This window comes from Haemorhous mexicanus, chromosome 12, assembly GCF_027477595.1.
Source record: "Haemorhous mexicanus isolate bHaeMex1 chromosome 12, bHaeMex1.pri, whole genome shotgun sequence".
Classification (NCBI taxonomy): Eukaryota; Metazoa; Chordata; class Aves; order Passeriformes; family Fringillidae; genus Haemorhous; species Haemorhous mexicanus.
In genome coordinates, this window is record NC_082352.1 from 11,997,418 (window position 1) to 12,016,289 (window position 18,872).

Here is an 18,872-nt window from a genome sequence, read left to right on the forward strand (position 1 = left end):
TCTAATTGCTCAGAGTTTGATTGGCTTCCATAAGGAAAACATAACTCTCTTCAAAAGAAAAGAAATACTGTCAGTTTCTGACACTTCTGAAAATGTTTTCAAGTTTGAATGACCACAACACCCAGTTATATGTGAGTTCATCAGCTTTAGGTACAATTACTTCACAGAAGGATACAGCCAGGTATTAGTTCAGTTTTTTAGAAGACTGTGCTGGCAGAAAAATCATTAAGCATTATTATTATGGTTGTTAAGAATTTAGATGCTTAAATGAAGAACATTTTAGAAGGCAGGTTTTATCTGAACCCATATAATGGTAATGTTTATGTCAGTTTGAATTGAGTCCACGTGTGCTACTTTCTTCTTTCAAATTTTAAGATTACATTTACTTGAATTCATGTGGAATTTCTTTCATATTTACTGTATTTCACTGGAGTTGAAGCCATCTGTGTAACTATAATGGTCAACCACATCTGGCACCATTTCCTTTGGAGGGAGTTTAAGCATTGCTAGATTTGCATTACAAGGTCATATGAAAACAATTCCTCCAAACCTTTTATACAAACGAATTGTTTTCTTGGATACTGACTAAATAATAAGAGTCAACTGACAAATTCATTCTTGTTCTTTGCAAACTTTTCAGATCCAGTTCTGCAGTCTTGGCTTTGGCAAAATTCCCATCAACGTCAAATAAATTTCCCAAAAATAACTTTAGCAGAGAATGGGTTTATGCACCTTTGCCTCCATTTAAAAATTGGAAAAAAAAAAATTACTAATTAAGTGGCATCTGTGGACTCTGGCCCAGGTGTCTACTGCTAGCCCAGGTAAGCTCTAGTAAAGTTGCATTGTTCAAATAGGCAACCAAAAAAGCTGACCATTAAATGGTGGCTATATAATCCTTCTCTTTCTAATTTATTGATACCTATACAATAACATGGAATGGTGAAAGATGAATCAATGTGTAAATAATTGTATATGAAAAGACAGATAGTTTTAGTGAAAGAAACACCATAGTATAGATTACTGGGCTATAATGAAAGTTTATTTTCAATTTCTCTTGTTAAATATCTTTTTAAGTCATCCCATTATGTTTTTAAGTAGAACAGAAAATTTCAAGCCAAGATTATTAAGTTGATTTATTAGTAAGAATTATTTCTCTGAATAAATGATTGAGAATAAACAAAAACATCATTAGAAATATTTATGACACGATCAAATTTTGGAGAAATCTCCAGCAATTAACTTAAATGAGAGACAAGTGACCAACTTCTCCATGCAAAACTCTAAATTTTGTGATTATACAACTGTTGCACCTTCTAAGTAAAAAAAAAAAGTTTTAAGTTGTTAAGTTTTTTAACAGAGCTGATGAAATACAGCAGAGCACCTGAGAGTTTCCACATTCAGTCACATGATGAACAGCAGCCTGAACAGTTACATGTGTGCAAAAGCACAAAACATATATACAAACATTACATCACAGAGTATATTAGGATCTATTAAAAAAGGACCAGAATCAAATTCTCTGTGTGCAGAAACCCTAGCTTACCTTACACAGCTTATCATAGTTTATGTTCAAGAGCTCATTCTCTTTTTCTAGATGTTTATTCTTTCCTATAATTAAATGAAGAGAAAAGTTTCAAGAAATGCACAGCATTTCTTAAATGAAATTACAACGAATGTGTGAACAGAAATAGCAAATAATTTTTAGGCAGTGTCAGGCTATTATTTGTTCTTTTCATACAACTGTCTCTCAGAAGCTTTATAAGATAAATTCACATGGATTTATTTACATTAGCCCAAAGTCTTTTCCATGCTGTTCAGATGTAGCTGAGAGTAGCATGTTGCAGCTGATCAACAGTTTCTAATCACATTCTGTCTTATGCAAAACAATATAAAAACCTGGAGTGTTATATTTTTAAATTCCCTTTTAGTCAGTGAATATCAGTATTAGCTAGGGCATGGCTTTTGCATAGAAAATATTTTTAGTGACATTATAGAAACAAAACACCCTTGCTTCCAAAACACTCACTACAGCAGGATCTGGTTTAAAGACATGAGATACTTACATAGAGAATATCTACCCTCCATGCATTACAACATTTAAAATTCTTGGCAAAAATATCTATGAGGTAAAATTGGGTCATGTAAAATACATTTATTTACAACAGGTAAAGCAGGTGGCAAAAGTAAATATAAGTTGCTACAAAATGCAAGAAAAATCAAGTAGGTTTTCACATTTTTATTTCTTATACATTGAAGAAAATGGGGAAGAAACCATTCCCCATCTGATGTTTAGCTCTGTATCTGGGTAACTTGTTAGTGATGACAGAAGTCTCTCAGAGTCACTAGACAAAGAAATAGAAGTGAGTGATTTGAACTGCTGTGTAAGATGTAACACTGAACTCTAATTAAATCAGGTTCAAAGAATACTAAAAACTAGCAATAAACCAAGTATTATGGTTTTTTTCTATTAATAAATCACTTTTTTACTACCAGAATTTACATTATGTCCTATACTTTAACTTCAAATATTGTCCAAACACTGGTGGTTTGGATCAGGTGTGGTTCACAGTTCTATGAAATACAAACAGCATTTTGGTCAGAAGTTTTTCTTTTGAATAAGATAAAAATATATATAGTACCAGGTCGTCTTCTAAAAATGTTTGAAAGGTCTATTCACATCTCCTCCATTGAAATGTACCCAAACATTTATTTTCCCTTATCTGTATGCACTACCTAAAGTAAAAGATTCTAGCTCTTCCCCACAGCCTCACCTCCTTTGTCCCTCTGTTTGAAATAGCTACTGATGGCAATTTGTTTTGAATTTGGAACAATTTTAACTGCCCCTCTTTAAGCTGTTCATTCAGTTCTTCCCCTTTTGCTAATGAAGCATCATGGTTGGTCTTTAAGTTATTTAAGCTCTATGAAAAGGAAGGAATATCCAGAAAAAAACCAGTATAAATCACACTGTCCTGGATTGTCTAGATGATGTCTGTGTGTGTTACAACACAGCATATTCCAACAGTGGCCTGTGTCCCTGGCAATATTTAGTGTATATATGCTCAATGTGGTCAACAGGAGACACTCTTGATCCAAGTAACTGAAGGCATGGCTGGGGGAAGGTGGCACTCCTGGTGCTCTCATCAACATTAAACCCTCAGTTCAGTCATGATGAAAACAACCAAGAAATACATCTGTTCAGCAATTAAAAGGTTTTGCTGTGGTGATGGTGGTTAGACATGCTGACCAAAAAACACCGCAGCAGCAAACAAAACTGAATGTTGACCACAGCTATGGTAATCACAGAGCTTGCCACAGCTCTGTTAACCCTTAATTGTAGATATGTAATTGTTCCATAATCCTACTTCACTCAGTTCTATTTTCCTACTAGTAGTAATTTTTCTGATTTCTTTTACATTTTAATTTATTTCAATGGATGACATTAAGCACATTTAACCAATTTTAATATTAAATGAAGAATGCTGATAGAACCTCTATTTTTAGAATATTACTTAACACTGTAGTGGCTACACTCCACAAGTGCTTTAATAAAGCATCATTAATTAAGAATTTCAATGTAAATAATATTTAAAGTATGACTTGAAACAACAGAGCACAGAAGCCAATCTGTTTAATAAAATGAGTGTATGAAAATTTATGCTAAATACATATGTGTGTATAGATGGTGCTTAATGATTGCAGACAGAATAAAGTTAACTTCAGTTTTTTCAATATACTATTTCCTACAAAGCAGTTGTAATAGATAAGCATGTTATGCACCATTTAAACTAGAAATTTTGGATTTTACAGTTATTCACATTTAATAGACATGTCTCAAAGATTCAAATTATTTGAAATGGGAAAACCATTGGATCCATTCTCTTATAACAAAAAAGAGCCACAGAAAACACTCATCCTTCTCCAAAATGCACCTTTCACTGTCAATACTAGAAACAATGTCTTCAAAAAGCAGTTTGAGTCCTAAGCCCATGTTTCCATTCAGCTGCTGCCAAGAAAGAGGCAAAAGCACTCGATGTTTGCTGTAAATTACCAGAAAGTTGCATATGATTTAAAATGGAACAGTTTACGTATTGCTTTCTATTTAAGAACCCAAAAAGCCATGTGAAACCTGTCTCCCCTGGAATTTACATAGCTCACCCTATGAAAAACTAGATTTGAGCTAACAGAAGAGCTGCTTTGGCAGAAAGGATATAGGCACTACACCAAAGAGGGGAAGAAGGCAAAGAAGAGCAAAGGTAGAAATGAAAGAACACGGGGGAGAAAGGAATGGAACAAAAATCTAATGGCACAAGTGTGATGTAGAATGCTAAAGGGTAAGAGCAGTAAGAGGTTACAGGGATTCCTGGTGCTTCCAGCTCCTAAGGCTAGGACACTTTACAGAGCTCAACTGCAGTTAGGACTCCCCTACTCAAAGGAACTCTCCCATTTCCAAGCTACCAATCATACCATCTCCACATGCACATGCAGTTCTCCAAACACATTTGGGAAAAAGAAGGCAAGAGCTGTATAACCAAACCTAAAGAGAATCTACCATGCAATTGCATATTCTGATGATATTTTCATAAAACTGTTCTTTTGATAATCATTACTTACAGGAGCCCTTTAAAATAATTTCCATGAACATAAGAATACAAGTTAAAACTGAATCACTGAGAACAAAATAGCCACACCTCCCAAACTTTATCCAAGACTGATAAAATGAGGGAGCTCTGGTACCCCTTTTTTTGGTAAATCAGTATATTTAAGTCAAAGCTCTCTCTTTAAATCATCAGGAGTCTCTTTCAGGGGCCAGACAACGGAGTTCATTCTTCACAATCTGCCTGGGATGACTTCCTAGACTCTTCTAAAAAAGCCCAAAATTTAAGACTAAAATTCCTTTCTTCATTTGGAGCAGTTTGAGAGAAGTGCAATATGTGGTTGATTTTCATGTACTCAGTATTGACTCAAAAAAATATCAAGAACTGTGCATATTTTTTTTCCATTTACACTGGCTTACGTGATGAGAGTAGAGAAATGTACTGACCAAATTCCAACTATCTCTTGAAACTGGAGATATTTCCATTCCATTGCTGAAAGAGAACTGCTTTTCTCAACCAGTTGTTTACAAACCTTGTTAATTTTCACACTGTCCCAAACATTTAGTCTTCAAATTTAAAAAGAAATATATAATGAACTTTTGAAAAGTTGAACTCATTTTGGAAACCAACTTTCTACATTAGCTTTTTCAATTCCAAAAATGTGGGAGATTCAGTGTGTAATGCCCAAATGAATTTCTTCTTCCATAATTGACATTACAGAATGTAGGTGAATAAACATGAAGATACAGCAGCTTTAAAGAATACATCAACATCTTTGATTATTGTATAAAACAGGACATGACAGAAAAAACTTCCATCCTATACTTAAAGAGATTATTTGTTCTCCATTCACTTTTCCACCATCTGAAGTATTTGGTGCCAGTAGAATAAAATTTTTTAAAAATTCTCTCTTGTAGTTTAAACATATAAAATTCTGCTAATAAAAGGGTCTTAGCAACTTGTAACACCTGAAGACCTGTATTCAACATGCTGCAGGTGTGTCAACTACATGAAAATAATTTAATATTTATGTAGATATTCTTGCAATTCTAAGATTACAACTACAAGATTTGATGATGATTTGTGTTAATAGAAATTATTATAAATTAAAAAAAACCCTTAACATTTGAAAAGGCATTTTCTCTTCCAATATTTATCTGTTTTAGATATATTGGGCATACAGTCACAATGCCACGCTGGAGCAAGAGAATGGACTACAAAGCTTACACATCTGTAAACCAGCTGGATACATGAAATATTTTTCTTTTATTCTTCAAAATATCAAATGCTATTGTGTTTTGGCATTACCCAGTTAATTGTCCTTGCACAGAAGATAAACACAGTCACAAATCTGAGATCTTCCCCAAGAAAGAGGCCTAACTCAAAGCTAAAACTATCATGTGTCTAAAACATGTTATCTACATAAATTAAAGTTGTGGTGAGTATAGACAGCAGCAGTGTCTCATGCTAGCTATTTAAAAGCTAATGTAGTGGCACGTTTTTATTAATCTTATTCCACACTTCAAACAAAAGGGTCTGATGCCTTCAAAGGCCCCTTTTTTTCCTTTCTTTTTTAAGCAGGGGAATTTTTTTTTCTTTTTAAGTAGAAAAAGGAGCAGATGATAGTGAAATTTATGATGTACAGATGTAAACTCCATAGCTTCTGACAGTCAACATTAACTATTTTTTCAACAGTGAATGAAACAGCATTTGATTCAAACAGGTTTTAGATACTAATATTATGGAGCAAATTATTCAAATTCAGAAGTGAAAAATTACTTTTTTATTTGGATCATTTCAATTCTTGCAATTGTAAGAGCTAGAGAAAGCATATGCAATTAATTACTTAGTATGTGCATTACATTGATCACAATTTCTTTATTTATTTGAATAAAATATGCCTAAGAAATGTCCATTGCATCCAGGTATATGAAAAAGAGCTTGCTGTTGAACAGGGAGATCTTCTCAAATTTCGTGGGTAAGGCACAGCTAATTGAGGAAGACTCAGTTGGGAAGGATCATTTTTCTAGAAATGAAGCCACAAACCCATAGAATAGAAAACAATGATCTAAACAGAATTCTCCCTCTTAGGTAGGGATTCTGTTCCCTGAACATCTGCTCAGGTATTCAGGTATTATTACTTAAATATACAGTTATATACAGATTTAATAGAAATTAACTAGTATTTTTCACTAAAACAAACACTTCCCTCAATGTAATGTATAAGGCTAAACTTGTACTAAGATAGGTCAAACAATATTTTCTTTAGTGCCCAAAAAGTAAAAAAAAAAAAAAAAAAAAAAAAAAAGAAAAAAAAAAATGCCACAGAACTTGGACACATGGAAGCAGAGCTGAACAGATGAACCGAAGTCAGAAAAAGAAAAGGAACTAATATCCCTTTGGAGTCAATAACATGAATTAATGGGCAAACTGATCCTAGCCCTATGCCTTCTACCACAACTGCAGAAACAAGGAACATGAACTCTATCCTTCCTTTAAACCTCATCTTGGTGCTGGCTTTAAAAGTCTGAAATGGAAAACGAAGTTAGGAGAAAGTGACTCTTAAAAAAGCTAAAGATTATCTTTGGGGTTAATGTCTGAACTACACCAAAGACACAATCTCTCTTCCAGACCTCTTATCATTTGGATTAAAAGCATGTAGAGTGGAGTCCCAATAACAGGCTGGGGACCAGCTGTGTGGGAATGGGGCACTGATAGCAACTTACACCAGAAGGAAATGATTAAAGAAAGGATCTTGACCTCCACTGTACAAATTTATGCCAGTAAATCCCAGATGGCTAAGCTAATAAAATTGAGGTCTAATTAAACCACATCCCTTGCATCTTGTCTTTGCTTCCATATGAGCAGGACATGGATACAATACTGAGACTACCCTTAAGGAGTCCTGGCTATTGTATTTACTGGATTAGTGGCTCAAAAACTTTTACTCATTCATACTCAGAACTGAAAACCAAGCAAGTAAAATATGTATCACCACCAAATTTCTCAGGGTCACTTGCCCTCTGTCTGGCAAAATAAACGAAAGGCTTTTCAGCTAATTGTTCTCAACCACAAATACACCAATGTCCAAGACACAGCTGCAAGCAGAGAAGAACATGAATGTGCAGTACTATCCAACAGATCTACATACATCTAATTGATTTAAGTAACACAGCTAATAGGTTTACATCCAGAGTAACAATGCAGTAAAAATTGTCAAAGCAATTAAAAACTGGCAAGCAAATAAGCTTTTTTCATTTAAAAAAATCAACTAAATAAAACACAGAAAAGCACAAACATGCAAATACCTTTTTTACAAACGCAGTCTGGGATGGCTTTAAAGGTATTTTTGGAAAGTACTATGAGCGATTAGGTAATTTGAAGATACCTGCTTGCAAAATGATTTTATTTAGAATTAATGCTTTACTTTGTACACTGCGTACCATAGACATAAAATCACAAGACTGTGGTTTCAGCCATCTTTTCATTACAAACAGTCAAGCTAATTGTAGATAAATTTTGTACTTAAAATGTGTTTAGTCTAATAATCCATAGGCCAAGTTTGTCCCTTAAGGCAGATTTCAACATTCCTGAAAGAATCCCCAAACAAACTCCAATTAAATGTGGAAAATACCCATTGATTGCAGCCACATTAGAATAATCATCTCAAGGAGTGCTGCATGTCAACTCAGCTCTTGTATGTAGTTCTAGTGTTAGACAGAAACTGCAGTGAAGCTGCAAAAGCAACTTTAAAGTATTACTGGATATTTGTGGATATAGGACTCAGGATAACCAGCACCTCCCTTCCTTATTGATGGTGGACTAATAATTAACTGTGGCTGCTCTACTATTTGGTAACTACAGTTATTTCAATCACAAGAACTTCTTAAACATGTAGCAAAATAAAGAATGCTTTCCTAAAGGTTGGCAGAAATCTAACAGCAGGCTGACATCAAATGGTGCAGCAAAGATATTGGTGGGAGCCCAATCCTTTTGCCATCACACACTTCCTAAAGAATTTCAACTCTGTCTTTACATGGTTCCATAGAAGGATGACAGCCACGTGTTTTCTGACAAATATGTGAAAAAGCTGCTAATAATAACAAAATTCAAAAACACAAGCTACAAAGATGAACTAAGATGACCTTATTGGTCACCCAAATGTCCAGGTTTTTCTCCAGTATTCCAGTATTGCCAGCTCCTTCTCTGCTGATACAAAGATGACAAATAAGAATGACACAAAACCTGTAGGATTATTTGTGCAATAAAACAGCTCATACCAGCTGTTCTAGATAGCAGTTACAACACTCCCAAGGAAGCAAGCTAATGAAAGTGTCCAAAATATAACATTTATGGATCCCTTTAAGTTCTGGCTCTGTGCATTCATCATAAAACATACATGACTTGGAAAACATGAGGATTAAGAGTCTTCCATAAAGTATGCTGGTGGCAAAATTATAGAACACACACAACTCTTCATATGTACTGGTGGACATTTTTCAATTTATTTCCTAGTATTTTCACTCAAATACAGCATCTCTCAAATACTAACATATCTTCTATCAGGTTTCAAACTAGAAATAGATTATAAAGAAAATACTTTCAGAACTTAACTCACAGATAGTAACTTAGGTCAAATATTATGGTTTGGATACAAGTTTGATGAACATCAATAAGAATCTGCACTACTTTTTAGAGCGTGGCTTTATTTGAAGATTTTTTATAGCTGAATTTGGAGTTCTTCTTTACTTTCAGACTCCTTAAAAGTTTTCATATAAATATGGTAGCTGACATCAAATTTAGATCTTATCTTCAGTTTCTGTCTGCTGTACTTGAAGAAGAGTGTTCATACAAAAATGAAGCACAGAAGTTCTTCGAAACAGATTACTTTCAAATAATGAAAAAATATTTAAAATATTTTCTAAATTCACTGTAGGCACAGACTGAGACATTATTTATGGAAACAACTTCTTTAACCTATTTAAACTATATAAAGGAAATTCTGAATAGGGGAGACTTATGACTCTGTGAATAATTTAATAGCAAATATTATGACGTATAATTTATGTAGCACCACTGATGCACAAAAGAATGCTCACACATAATAATGGGGTCCCTCCCTTGAAAGGCAGCTAAAGAACTGATGACACCTTTCTCATCCAGGAGAACTTCCATTGAAATCAAACAAGTAAGGACTGCAGGATCATGCCACACTAGATCCTTAACACCACTAAAGGTAACAGTCTGAAACTGAAACAGTCAAAAAGGGGAAATACATGCAAAGCTGCAAAATTTTGCATTTATTTTTTTGCAAAAGCAAAAAACAAAAGATAAAAGACTTAACTAATAGAGGCTTTATTATGAACACATTCTGCATGCATGTTTGCCTGACTTTGCTGCACTGCACAGCTACACCTAATTTGCTACTCTACCCTCATACAAAGCCAATAGTTTTCTACTATTGCTAGATTCCAAATTATTCATGGGTAGTAATGAACATTAAATTGTTTGCTATGAACTTATACCTAACATTTTGTAAGAATTATATTGAAGATCTTTTGGATCAATTTGCTATGATATTTTTAAAGCAGCCAAACATAAAGCAGACACAGTAAGGTATATTTATTCTTTGTGGATTTTTTTTGTCCCTTCACAACCTAGAGGCAGCCAGGCTTTCCTGAATTTTTCCAGGCATTGTATTTTTGGATAAATGTCCTGCATGTTTTCTGATCTGCACTAAAAATGATTTGAGAGGTTTGACTGAGCAATGTAAGAGTTCAGCAGTCTTTGAAAAAAAAGAGGGCACAAATCCAACATCAGTCTGTTGGGTTTATCATCATTGATCAAAAGGACAGGATGAGGACATATGCAAGACAAAAACATGAAATAGTCTGTGCTCAATGAATATTATACAAAGTACTCTGTCCTTATGGAAGACAATGCTACTGTGTTCAAGTTCTGAGTATTGGTTACTAGATTTCTAGTAAGTCTTCACCTCAAGAAAATGTGTTCAAGAAATTGCATATTCAGAGCACTCAAATTACCAGAATCCCCTCTGGTTTGGACAAGGCTTTAGAAAACAGATAGACACTTCAGAACTTCTATGAAATTTCTGAACATTGTTATTTGAGCTGGACCTTCTGTAAACAACTTTTCCTTTTTTTGTTTAAGAATCTCTGCCTTAATCAATATGGTCCCAATCCTAATTCTGCACAGGACATCTTAGATCTGGATCTGTTTTTATACCAAGATAAGTCCTCCCACTCTGTCATGTCAACATTTGATCTGTATTCCCAGAAGCAAGTTGCCCTCTTCTATCTGGTAGCACTGGGCCTGAATAAATTTATTACATTTCCACCCTATTTTTTCATTGTAAGATAAAAACCAAACAAATAGATTTTGGGAATAAAACCGCCCAATCAATGATATGAAGTGTAAAAACATAGGTGTAAGAAAATCATCAAAACTTCCACTACAAACAGATTAGAGAGGCAAATTGGTAGAAACAAACACATTTTTTATCTAAAAACACAAGAATTGTTGCTGTTATCATATACCTGAATCAATGTAATAAAAATGAAGACTGGTCTGAGGGTGTAACTGGCCACCAGCTCGACCCATGATTTCTGGAAGTTAAGGAGACAATTCTGCTGACTCAGGTTTGAATCAGGGCTGTAGCTGTTGGGGTTTTTTTAAAACACATTATCAGTTCAGTGTATAGGTTAACTGATAATGTTCCTACGAAAATATGAGAGTTTTAAAGTGTGATTCAAATGTAACTACAGTGAGTAAAGGCCTGAGAGGGAGCCTGCCTTAAGCAGAAAGACTCAGCACTAAAAAGCACCATTATAGATGGCTGCATTGTAGTATTTGCTTTTCAAAGCCCACACGTGTGAGAGATTTTTCTAGTCTGCAGTGCTGTGCACACATGTATTAAGAGACTAGAACAAACCTTGAAATTAAAAAAGGAAAAACATGTGCAAACAAACTACAGATGTGAAACTTTGTTATAACATGAAAACACTAAACTTTTTCATATACTACTTTTATAACCCTTTAACATGTAGAGAAGTTTTACTAAGGAAGTCCAATGACTTTAACTATTAGAAAACTTGCCTGATAGCTACTGTCTTCTCAGATCTGTTCTTTTGTTTAACCCCAACTACTGTGGATTTTCATAATAAGGGCTTCAAAGGCAAGCAAGTTATCATGACTGCTATAAATAAACAGAAGAACAAGAGGAAAGAACAATCTTTCTGCCTACAGGTACTATTATTGCCCACTAATGAACAAAAAAGAGTATGGACTTGCTACAGTGAAGCAATTGCTAGGGATATAAACCATTGTTTTTAATAAATGTGAATTACACCTTTCCTTGTGTGCTCTGGCATACCAGCAGCCTCGCTCACTTTTCTGAGACCACTGCTAATAAAAGATTGAACCCAGCTGTATGGACAAGGTCTGTGGCCTGGAATCTGGAGCTGCTGGTCAGCTGAAAGGGGAGGCTCTCATTCTGTTTCCCAAGCTTGTGAACTTTTTCTTGTCAATGCACAATCCTTTCTTCCAGCTCCAGGCTGACCCAGCCACTTGGGGCCGCCACCAACCTGTTCAGACTTTTTTTATCATTAACAAGCTGTATTAACTTGGTGGTCATTCTGGGGAAAATAATAAAAGAGATGAAAAAGAATGTGAGAAGTCAGCATAAAAAGCATTCTGTTGAAAGGAACATAATCACTGTGAAGACTTCAGCATAGAACCTGAATAATAAATTTCAGGTTTTGATATAACTATTACTGCCTGTGAAGAACTCTTTGAAGATAATTGAAACCACTGTGCAGCAATCTGCTTTATAGCACTGACAAATAACAGTTTCCTAAGGCTTATCATTTAAGGTTAGTAAAGAGAGGACACATATTTACTCCATATGGTGCTTAAATGTAATTTTTAACGCATGACCTTATATAGAAACCTCTGCATGCAGTTAAGTAAAGTTACAGATTTGGGATGTGGTGGGGCAAACTATAAAAGCTCCAATTCCACAGAACATTCAACTACTGAAAGAATGCTAATAATATGCAACATTCCAATTATATACAATTTCTAGTATTTTGGGATTTAAATATATATTTCATGTCTAAAGAGGATGAAATACATAGGTGGAGATATTTAAGAAGGTACTCTGGAAAAAAAGAAAACAGTTCTCATTACCATACTCAATTTTATACTTGGCAAATACTTTCAGTGTGCTTTGGAGAAGGAATAGTTAGCTGCAGAATATAATTAGATACAGAGGGTATGGCTGTCATCTGTCTTTAGAAGGATACAAATTTTGCTTTTGGTATCTCAAGCATTGTACCTTTGATTTCCCTTGGTTCTGATAAACATTGGTAAGCTAGAACAAAAGGCAGTGAGGGCACGTGGGGGTGATGTAACATGCATGAACAGAAAACATACCCAGAAGTGAATGCAAAAAACTTGGCATATAAAGAAAGAAAAGGTGGCTTTGATGAGAGAGACAAGTTCAAGACTTTACAAAGTCGATCGCACATCTTTGAGACCTGTATCTAGTTTACAGGAAATCTATTTTTGAAGGCCCAGAAAGAAAATTGAAAATAAGGACACACTTCATTTGTTTGAAGGGACTTGTTTTATTTTTGTATACTTGTGGACAGAAGCTTCTACTTAAAAGAACAAAAGTGAAACAAAAAAAAATCCCTAATAACTTCAGGATGTCACAGAATTTTACTTGCCTGTAAGCAGGTTTTTTGTTTACATGGAGTTTTTTCAATGTTCTTCTACTGCAAATTCATTCCAAACTTCTAGTTAAAAGGGTTTTGGCAAGGAATGCTGGAAAAGAAATTCAACTTGAGGAGTTAAGTTTTTTCTCTAGCAAACACTGTATTTTTTATTTTCTGTGCCATAAAGCATTAACTCAGGTATTCCAATTTGAACATTCTGTGTAATGCTACCTAAGTGGATGATGAGTGCATTTGGTAAGGCATCTAACAGAAACACAGGAAATGCCCTTTGGAATAAGCAAACAATTAATTTGTTCCACCATCTTGGATTTGACAACAGCCTGACAGAAAAGATGGAAGTTATGTCATGCTGGCCAATTTGTTCCTGACTCACTAAATACTGAGTCAGAAGGAAAGAATTCCTTGGACTTAAAAAAATTATGAAATAGTCCATCTACAGAAGCAGTATTTTCAGATGCCCTTTTATGTATCTTTTGGTTTCTGACACCACCTTGTTTGGCTGCAGCGTGACTTTATTAAGTACAGCACAATGTGAGCAGAGCCACAGTGCTTTTGGATTAATCAGCCCTCCTGCAAGGCAGTAATACCATGAACACTTCTGCTGAGCCCACACTGGTTTGCCAGCACAGCACTAAGTTTAATAACAGGGGTGGAATCTCACTGTACACACAGTTTTAATTCTAGAATGAAATTCCTGATGAATCATTAGGCTTCCATAGCCTCTTCTATAGCCCCCAGAACACTCTAACAGCACAGCTCTAAACATAAGGTACCAGCTCCAAACTGACAGACAGCACTGTAGCTCTGTGCATGGAAATCTAATACAGTTCCCCACAAAGACATACATACACAGACATATTCAGAAATTAAAAATAATTAATTCCAAAGACTGATTTTTGCTACTGCTTAAAAAGTGCTCTGGGAGAAATCAGAATTTTTAATTTGTTGGTGTTCTAAAGGACAAAAAAATTACTATAAGCTAAAATAAAAGTATTAACCCCCATACCTTTTAGTTTTCTCCTCTTGTTCATTTGCATGCTGCTTGAGTAAGATGTGACCATCATGTCCATGAAGAAACCTGTCCTCCAGTTCTTCTTGACTGGTTTGTTACCTGGCTCATTGAACTTTTATATTCTGTGCAGGTGATGATTCTACCCAAACCAAGACAGCTTTAAATTACTTCAATACATTCAACAACATGCAGCTCAAAGTCAAAACTCATTTTGAAATACTGATTCCCCCCAACTTTTCAAGTAATTTTATACTTTACACTTGTACAAGTCTGGTAATTTTTTTGGATTTTTAGTCATTTTAATCACTTCCTTTTTCCTTCTTCTTACAGATTAAAAAAAAAAAACAATTAAAATTATACAGCATCTGTTTTCATACTAGACAGCACAAAGACAACAGTTTACCAAGTAACCAAGTTCTGCCAAAGATACTATCTCAAAATTCTAATCTGTTCCAAAGTTAACATATTATCTTGAAGCTTGAAAATATTAACTCATAATTCTTTAAAATTATTCAGATACAAGACTAAGCCCAGTTGCTCCATTCTAATAGCAGCTGAGTAACATAACAGAATTGCATAATACTTTTGGTTCCCATTTTGTGAAATGGATTTGGCCTTGTCCTCAATTCAGCAAAAAAATCCTCTTTTCTTCTGGAAGTATGAATGTTACAGCTCAATGACATTTTCAGTTTTTACCATCTCACAGCAACTCCCCTCTTATAGCAAGCAACTTGAACATAGAATGGGTCACAGAATGTTTCACAATTTAACCCAGATTTTGAATGGTATTTGAACTTAATTTTGTGAGTGGCAACATCAGAAACATTTTTAGAAAAAAACTAAAGAAGCCACTGATCAAAGTCTGTAGCTGTAATAAATAGCAGCTGGTACAAACCTTGTAATCCTTCAATTCCAGCTGGAGTTAGACCTGTATGTCTCACAGGCAGGTCCCCCACAGTTATATCAGCTGCAACAGGCATGGCTTATCTAGGGATAACAAAATTCAAATGAAATTCCTCTTCATCTGTTATTTAAACTGAGACTAGAACAAATAATACACCATATGAAATGAAGGCAGAAGTTATGGCAGATGCACTGAAATTACAGATTTCTGAATGCTCCTATCTCAACTACATTGCTCAGAGGACAATCTAAACTCTGAAGTTCTCAAGTTTAATTTTATGCCAATTTTAATCCATTCACAAGATACAGCTTTGTTGTACAACAGCTCCAGTTCTATTTAATATATGTACAAATAGCTTTTTAAGCTCTAGTTCTGCTGTTTTCAGGAATCTTTGGCCTAAGGCCATATTTCGAAGTGGATGTGGGAAGGGGACCTGTGGGTTTTTTGTTTAGCTGGGGTTTTTTACTTGTTTGTTCATTTTAAGAGAGGTAAAAGCTTAAGGCATCAAATGGTAGACGAGTAATGCCATCTTCCATGTTTTGAATGGAACTCTTTGACACAGGTGCTGGGGGTTATGAAATCATTCCAGTGTTGCCTGGCATTCTCTTAGTCTTCTTTCAATCACTGTCATATAAGAAATTACTTTTTAAGACAGAAAGTCTCCTATGAATGATTCTCATAAATCTGAGCATGATTCTATCTTGCAGCAACAGAAAGCTTACCTACCTGACAAAGTGAGATTAGGAAAGTATTAATGTGAAAAAGTACTACATTTGTTTTGGTGTAATATATGAACATACTTCTTAACAACTGCTGTGTCCTTCTTGTCTTCTGGTGCAGAAAATTACATGTTGGTCACAGAGTCAAGTAATGCTGAAACAACAGGAAAAGGAGAGATGTGAAGTCCTTTCAACAATCTTACCCCCAAAACCTTTGTTACACTCTTCAGGTGATATAAATCCTCAGTCATCCCAGACCCATCTAGGAAAGCACTGGAAAATTATCAGTGATGCTACTAGAGACTTGCATCAGAGGGCAGCAGCGACATGGTACAATCAACAGACATGCCATGAAATATCTGTTAATTCTATCATAATCAAAAGTGCTGCCTAAGCTTTTTCTTCCATCATAAATAACTCCTTATGGCTTTGTTCTAAAGAAACAAAAGGGATTAATAGAAATTTAGTTTCCAACAAGTCAGTCTTGCTTTTAATCTTTTGGTTTTTTCATCACTAAAATTTATGATAAAATATTATTTCCAGACTTCGCTGTTTATGAATAAACAGGAACACATTTTTCTTCCATGTGGAACAAATGTTTCCTTATCATGACCATAGAAGTGAACTGATCTACAGTTGTAGACTTGCAAGATGGTTGTAGTTTCAATGTTGTCAGTGACAGAGAAAACTGCTCTGGGATGTTGTTGTCCACCCCACTCAGCCAATGGCACAACTGGCAACCACTGCAAACACATATCCACTGCTTCTCAGCATCCTTGGCTCTTTTGGCATTGCTCTTACAAAATCCTCCAAACTCCCTTGTAATTTGTTAAATCAGCTCTATCTACAGTCATTGGCTTCACTCAGGTCTAGGTTCATTATTGTGGTTACTCTTACATGTCCCTGTACCAGTATGGCTACAGCACCTGAGATCAAAGGGAAACAGACATTTTACCTCCAGGGGGTCAGCTAAATTTGGTTCATGATGGTAGCAAGGAGAAGATGCTACCACTGTACATCTTTCTAGAATGTGGTTGTCCTTGCTTTCACAGACCAAAAATGACAGAGGCTTTTTTTGGGCATCAAGAGCTAAGCAAGTATTTTATGAGCACGACTCCACAATGTTTGTGATCTATCAAAATCAGGCTTCAAAAACTCCAGAACAGTAACAGGCACAGACAAACATTACTGGCTTTCCCTACTTGCTGAAGAAACTTTACTATGGATATCTTGCTGTTATCTTCAGTATGAGAGAAATCTACTCATTTACAACCAGAGACAAAACAAAACACGCTTGTCACTCAAATAAACAAACAACTTCTGTCAGTAGTAATCCATTACTGGCTGCAGCAAAACCACAGAACTTCTTGAGCTGTAAGCAAACTAACATAGCAGAGATACACACAAAGCCAATTTTTACTGGCAACATGACATGATTTGAAGTGACAAAATAAAGCAACTTCAAATCAAAAGTGTCCTGAAAACTTAGAAGGTCAAATTTTCAAAAGGAAGAGGAAGAATTGTTTCATTTCTATTACAAAGTGTCAGAAATTAAGCATTCAGCTATCTTTTCTGTCGTGGGCCACAGAAAAATGAAAAAAACAACCATATTAATTGGTTTTATCAGATACAGCGGTTTTAGACAGAAATAGTACAAACATGCCTCCTCTTCTGGTTTTAAGGAGGCCAAATATAATTACAGATTTAGAATTTGGCTTGGCAACTTATTTGCCTGATTAGTAACATACCCATGTCTTTAATAATCACTAATAACCACCAGTTATGCTGCTGCTTTGAGAGAGAACACTTCAAACATCAAAGCATGTGTTACATATGTTACAGTTCCTCTTTGAATATTATCTGAGTGTCAATCACAGACACTTAAACAAAATTACTTTTTCTTGCAGTCCAGTTCCAGCGTTATTTCTAAGAGCATCTGAGATTTCTCCACAGCATTCTGTATTACTTTTGAAAGCATTTCCAAAGCAATTACATCTGACAAAATTGTACAGCAACATTGCTACAAAAGTTATGGTACTTAAAAGTGCAGCATTTCCTAAAATAAAGCATAACAAAGTGAGAGATATAAATTTGTATTTCCATCTGGACAGATCCACATGCCATCCTCAACCTCAAAAACTTAAACCAGGCTTTATTTCCAAGAAAGGATACCCTACAATCACTTCAGCACAGATTGTTAGGTATGAGCAAGAATTTTCAATATAACTACTAAAGTTAAAGAAACTCTCTGTAACTCTCTTATACACTTCACTACCTACAAAAGTGGTTTTATCACTACCTGTATCTGAAAACTTACTACAAAAAACTGCACACAACTTTGCACTGTTATACAAGTCTGACACTAATAAATATAACCCTTATCAAAGCTCATGCTTTAAGTACAGATTCCTTTATAACTCACAGAAATGTAGTTTTGTACCAACATCATTCAAAGGTAGCAAAACTGAGAGGGGATTACTTAATCTTTTCAAAGTTCTCAGCCAATGGGGCTATAAGTGACTTGCAGTGAGGGGGTTTCCAGTGAAATCAGAAGAATTACAACTTAATTGTTTCAACATGGTTTTTGAATTTGAGTGTCAGACATGGCCAAGATGATCCTTTTGTTAGAAAATCCCACTTCCCTGGTAGAGGGAATTTAAAAAATGAGGTGGGAGGGACCACCCACCTATCTTAGCTTATCATAATGTATTTCCAGCCTATATTCTCCCTCTATTGAGTCTTTAAAATATACCTGTTTGCACTTTATTGGTCTTGTAAGCTAAAATAATACTATTTATTACCTGGTAGAAATACAAACACACACATACCATCTTTCAAATATCATGTGTTGCAGCGCTGTGTGTTTTGGGAGGCGGACAGAGA

General features: G+C 35.1%; 1 long non-coding RNA gene across 1 annotated transcript in view; it reads right to left on the bottom strand.

Annotated features, from left to right (window-relative positions):
• LOC132332626 (uncharacterized) overlaps nucleotides 1-12,247 on the bottom strand; it is a 39,954-nt gene extending 27,707 nt beyond the window's left edge. The window contains exon 1 of the long non-coding RNA XR_009487959.1: nucleotides 1,544-12,247. This is a non-coding gene — a long non-coding RNA (uncharacterized LOC132332626). The remainder of the gene's footprint in view (nucleotides 1-1,543) is intronic.
• Between the last annotated feature and the right edge of the window lie 6,625 nt (nucleotides 12,248-18,872).